The sequence below is a fragment of the Corvus brachyrhynchos genome, unplaced genomic scaffold, assembly GCF_000691975.1.
Source record: "Corvus brachyrhynchos isolate BGI_N302 unplaced genomic scaffold, ASM69197v1 scaffold175, whole genome shotgun sequence".
In the NCBI taxonomy this organism is placed as follows: Eukaryota; Metazoa; Chordata; class Aves; order Passeriformes; family Corvidae; genus Corvus; species Corvus brachyrhynchos.
The window spans coordinates 7584076-7589627 of NW_008238448.1; the positions used below are offsets into that span (position 1 = coordinate 7584076).

Sequence of the window (5552 nt, forward strand, 5' to 3'; positions counted from 1 at the left end):
TGGAGAGGAGGGAGCACATATTTGAAAGTTTTTCATCTTTCAGATTGAGTTCTGTTTGTCCCAAAGACAACTCATTCAACACTGCACAGATTTCATCAGCAAGTCAAAAACTGAGCTTGAAGAGCATCTGATTCAGTTTTAAGAACATCCATAACTTTTAGAAATTGTTACAAGAATAATTTTTAGACAAAGCAAAGGGTAAGTGGCATTGCTGCTTGTAACAGCCAAGGATCTCTAGAATTAGAAGTAACTGACATACAAGCAAGCATACAAGAAGCAGATATAGTTGACTCACTTTTGGAAAGCTTTTAGAGATACATTGCTTTCCCAGCTACCAGAAACTGAGGACTGAAGTGTGTGCAATATCCAAGCTCTAAGCCGTATGTGAGAATCAATTCCCTGTGATGAGTACTCTAAAATAAACAGAGTATGCTTGCCTTGAGAACATCTAAAAGCTCTCTAGAAATGGCAACAACTAGTTGTACACCAAGCTTTCAAGACCCTAATGAAGTGTCATTTTTACATTAGATTCTGGAGTTTTCAGAAATCTATTTAAAAAGAAATCCAACTAAGGAAAAATAGGAAGGAAAAAATGTCTAAAATGCAAGCAACAAAAATACAGTAAAGTTGTTTATTCCTGGTATTTTTAAATCCTATTAAATTTTGGCCAGTCTCTGTGGTGGTGCAAGTGGCTGTGGCCACCCCGACCCCTGAAAGCACAGCAAAAACCAGCGTCCAGTGGCCAGGCACCGATGTTTAACATCACACTGCGTGGTTAGGGCGAGAGCCCATCATCCCCCGGTTTAGTGATTTGCACATTACTTCATGATTGGTTAATGTTTTCCCCTTCCTGTTTTATGTATGAACTTATAAATATTCATTTCTCTTGGTTAACTATGCATTAGTTCTGGAAAGTTCTGTACTCCTCAACATCCCATTCGTTGCTTCTCTTGTTCCCTCCTATGTGTTGTTCCCATTGGTTCCCTCAGCTTCAACCCCACCTCCTTCCCTTTGTCCCATTGGCTGTATCCCTTATCCCCGCCTTTCCAACCCTCAGTATAAAATCCCTGGACCCTTACAGCTTTTGGCTCTTTGTTTTTAGTCCCTTGGCGTCGGTTCGCTGTGTGTGTGGAACCTATATGAGGAGTTTCCCCTCTTTCCTTCTTTGCCTCCCCCAACACGCCTGACAACTAGCCAGGGAGTAGCTCCCTCAGGTGAGGAGCTTGCTCTCTGATACCTTTTTGTGTGGAAACCACGGTGAACCAGAGGGTGCAGCCAGACATCCGGGCTTCTTTAGTGTTTTCCTGGCCCTCACGCTGTCAAGTCTCCTTGAATTCAAATGACAGAAAATAGATCTCAATAAAGGTTGAGTATTTCTGACTGAGATGTAGTAATGAAAAGAGCATAGAAAACCCTCTGAAGAAATGACAATTTCTATATTCTCTGCAGAGAAAGGATAGCATGTCAGTAAAGAGAAGGAATAAGAAGGCAAAATATATACTGAGAATATAAAGAAATATCAAGGACCTGTTCATTGCCTAAGCACTGCCAACTGGGAACACTGAATGAAGCTCTGGACCTTAGAGAAAAACTGCGTGTCTAGTTAATTACAGACTGTGTCACAGGTATGTAAATACAAATAGGCATGTGTTGGTGTTAAATGGGCAACTTTAAACCTGTCATTTCTTGGATGAACTACTTGATCTTACAGTGTTGACTTTGAATGAAGCTAGTGCATGCAATGCGCTAGGAGGTTTGGGAAGGCTGTGTTTGAAATGCAGCGTTCAGCTCTGCAGTCTTGCCTTGTGTGAAAACTCAGCCACAGCCTGGGAACAAACAGCCAGTTGAAGTGAGCCTTTGGTGCAATCATTTTTGAACGAGATGCACCAAACTGTTTGTTTAACCAGCACTGGCTGTGAAGTACTGCTGTTAGCAGCTCCAAGCTGGTATTTATACATATCTACCAATTCCTTTCATTACCTGCTGACTTGTATTTACCTCCTTCAGCATCTAAGGCAAGTTGATGATACATTTTTGTGCATACAGTTATATTACTGCATTAGGAAAAGAGAAAAAAGTAGAATTGAACCTGTGAGACTGAATCTAAACAAAAAGGGAATGATAACAGTTTATAAACGTATGACAAAATGTTTACAGATCTATATAAGTAGAAAATTCACTCTTAAGGTATTTAAACACTTTTGTTCTGACCTTTTAAACAAAAAAAGTCCTTTTTCTATGTAATTTTACACCATATGATCTCTGTATGGGTACCATATAACAGATTCATGATAAATATTTTTTATCAAGGTCATTTTTCAGGGTTTTTTTTCCCATTTTATTTTTGACGGATTTGCCATGCTATGTAGAACACTTAAATTCCTGAAATCTGACTCACTCCAGGAAAATCTGTGTGAGTAGGGACTGGCAGAGTTTGGGTCAAGTGAGTGGCATGCAGCACAGCACTGCTTTTAAAGGTCAGTGATCAAGGGGCAGCGGTTTCTTTTATGTTCAACCCTCACAGTAAATAAAATAAAGAAAACTATGTCTGGGGACAGGAGATTGGATGCTTGCTGTTTTTTCTTGTTGATATTCATCAGGCCTTATTTGCCATTTCAGCAAACCTGATGCTGGACAATGTAATGGACAAGGACTGTCAACTCTTTCCTATTTCTGTGATTAAAACAAAAGTAATTACTGCTTCAAGTCTGCGCACTACATGCAGACCTTTAGTTTGCTCCTGAGAATTGGTAAACTTAGGAGGAGCTGGCAGAAATGTTTATTGTCCCATCAGAAAAAAACCTTCATATTGGACAGAATTTGACAAGACAATTGTCTAACAGTAAAGACAGTTGAACAGATACTGCCAGAGGCAAACTACATAAATCAGATATCTATACCCTGCCATACCTCCCTAAGTGGGATTTACAGCAGAAACAACATAAATCCAACAAGCTTTTTTCCCCAAGCTGTTAGGATATGTTATCTAATTTCATCTAAGTACGTATACATATTCACAGCAAAAGCTCATTTATAGACTTGCCTTAAATAGGAAGCTGAGATTTAAAGTTCATGTGGCTCATTTATTTAGTGCAAGTCAGTTTGCACAGTCTAACTTTACAGTCTGTATCAAGACATAGCAAGAGTGTAGCCAACAGGTTGAGAAATGACTATTCCCCTCTATTTTATCAGTTGTGACACCACATCTGTGGTCACAACTAGGTTCAGTTTGGGGCTCCTAGTGCTGGAAAGACATTGGTAGACTGGAGTAAGTCCAACAAAGGGACACCAAGATGATTGAGGCTGAGTTACATATCATTCAAAGTGGTGTTGAGGGAACTGAGTTTGTTCAGCCTCAAAGAAGCCAAGCCTGAGTGGAAATTTAACTGCTGTTCACAACTACCAGGAGGAACACAGGGCTGGGACAAGATGCATTTGGTACAGGCTGGAACAGGGGAAAGTTTGACTTGATACAAAAAAATAACATCTTACTGTGTTAGAGTTTCTGGCAGGATGGCCTGCCCAGTGAGGGCAGTATCCCTCAGTCAGAGATAATCACAACTCTCCTGGAGAGGAGACGTAGCCTGGCACAACCTGCTGCATCTAGACCTGATTTGAGCATAAGGCTGGACGTGAAGATTTTTGGAAGTTCCATCCAACGCACGGTTGTGTGATTCAATGACTCATGGCTTATCACGGCTTTTGGGACAGAAATTCGAGTGCGCACAAAGCAAAGTACCCCCAGTAGCTTTGGAGGTGATCCCGCAGCAGCACATTTCATGTTGAACTGCCCATTTGCAACTTGACTCTGTCTGCTCTTGATGTTAGTATTTTCATGGCTTTTGGTTCAAGGCGGTGTTTATGGGGCCATTAAATTCCACTCTTTTATGAGCAATAAAAAATGCTAGTTTTTATTAGAAATGCATTTCCATTAAACATTTCAGTTGTGCCTGAACACAGAATTGCCTTGTAACAGGGAATAACGCCTTCTTTCTCTTGCATGGGAAGCTGACCCTCATGCCATAACAGCTTCTAGGAAATTGCACTTCTTCTTGGCTTCTTCCAGGAATCTGGAAGTGTAAGTCAGGAGCATCCTTCCCTTAGCTATGGAATCCTGATCTGGGCAGATTATAAAGATTTGTAGCATTTCATTACACCCTCCAAGACATTAGGAGTAGCAAAAAATACATTAAATTAGAAGGAGTGTGCAGAGTAGGGCACAACAGCAACACCCCTGAGATCAGTGGAATGCCATTGCTGACTACTTACCAGAGAAGGAAAGGAAAGGATTGCAGGCTGTTACAGCCATGTATTATACAAGTGCTCTAATTACTAAAACTCATGGCATGCATTTAGGTCTGTTAATAGATCAAAAAGTAAATCCTACAATTGGATTGACTTGGGAAGTGAATAAAGAGGGGTAGGAGAATTGAAACTCCTGGCTCTTTATTTAGTCATCAAAGAAATCTATTTTGCAATAAGCTAGGGGCATTCCATTAACAGTCTTAGAAGTGCTGAAGGACTTAAGAGCAAGGCCCTTCCTGAAGAGATAGCCTGATTTAGTAAAGATCCAAGGGGGTTCTCAAGACATGTTTTGAATTTCAAAACCAACTCTAAATCACTGAAGTTACTCCTTGATGCTTCCTTAACATTCTCTGCTTTTGATAAGGACATAATATTGAGCTATAACGAAAGCAAGGAGCATTACCTTTGACAAGGGAAGTGCTTTTGTATTGAGTCTCCTTTGGAAGAAAAAGAGGACAGAAAAGGGAAGATAATGTTGCTGATCCCTGAAACTCCCTTAAATATGAATGCAAGTTTACCTAAGTGACAGGAAGTAAAGGAGTATTCCTGTTCTGGAGAGCAGCTTCTGTAAGGTTTGGGAAGAGGATTGTTTAAGCATCAGTGCTACAGACACAGAGAAAGCAAAGTCTCGTAGTTCCTATTCTTGGGACCTACAACCAGGGCTGAAGCACGTTTTGGTAAATCAGGTCCCCCAGATATGCACTGAGAAGACAGTCCCTTGAATCTCAGAAGTTATACCTAGAGAGAAGCTTGAGACACCCAGCAAAATACTAAGCAGAACCCATTGATGGATTGATTAACGAAGCTGGACCCTACCAGACGCACAGCAATGCTGGCTGGCACTAGAACTCAGTCAAGCAGGCTGGCAGGAGAGCTGTTTTGAAAGGTTATTGATATAGAACCAAATAAAAGCAGCAGCTGTTGTCTCTACCTTTCTAGCCTTGTAAATAAATATGAAATATTTTATTTTGGTCTTGACAGAATATGTAAATGCTTTATTCATCCTTACACCTGCTCTGGCAACAGCCACATCTGAGGATCAGAAAACCTGTGCAAGCTGCGGTGCTTGTAGGCAAGGATTTCAGCAGTTGTTTGGAGCAAAGGCATCCCCTTTATGCTGCCCCAGAAGGCATCTCGGGGACTGGGAAAGCTAGGAAGCAGGCTCGGCTGTGCGGCGCGTACACCAGCTCGGGTCCGGCACGACTCCCTCTTTCTCCAAATCCCTGCTTGAGGGCGGCAGCGCTGCC

General features: G+C 41.3%; 1 protein-coding gene across 2 annotated transcripts in view; it reads left to right on the forward strand.

Annotated features, from left to right (window-relative positions):
* The first annotated feature begins 1116 nt into the window (after nt 1–1116).
* The window catches only part of NPY2R (neuropeptide Y receptor Y2), a 10404-nt gene continuing 5968 nt past the window's right edge, over nt 1117–5552 (forward strand). The window contains exons 1-2 of one of the 2 annotated variants that reach the window (XM_017736877.1): nt 1117–1214; nt 1450–1625. The gene's annotated coding sequence lies outside the window, so the exon portion shown is untranslated. Of the gene's footprint in view, nt 1626–5552 lie in introns of both variants that reach the window. The other variant, XM_017736876.1, reaches the window with a different exon arrangement.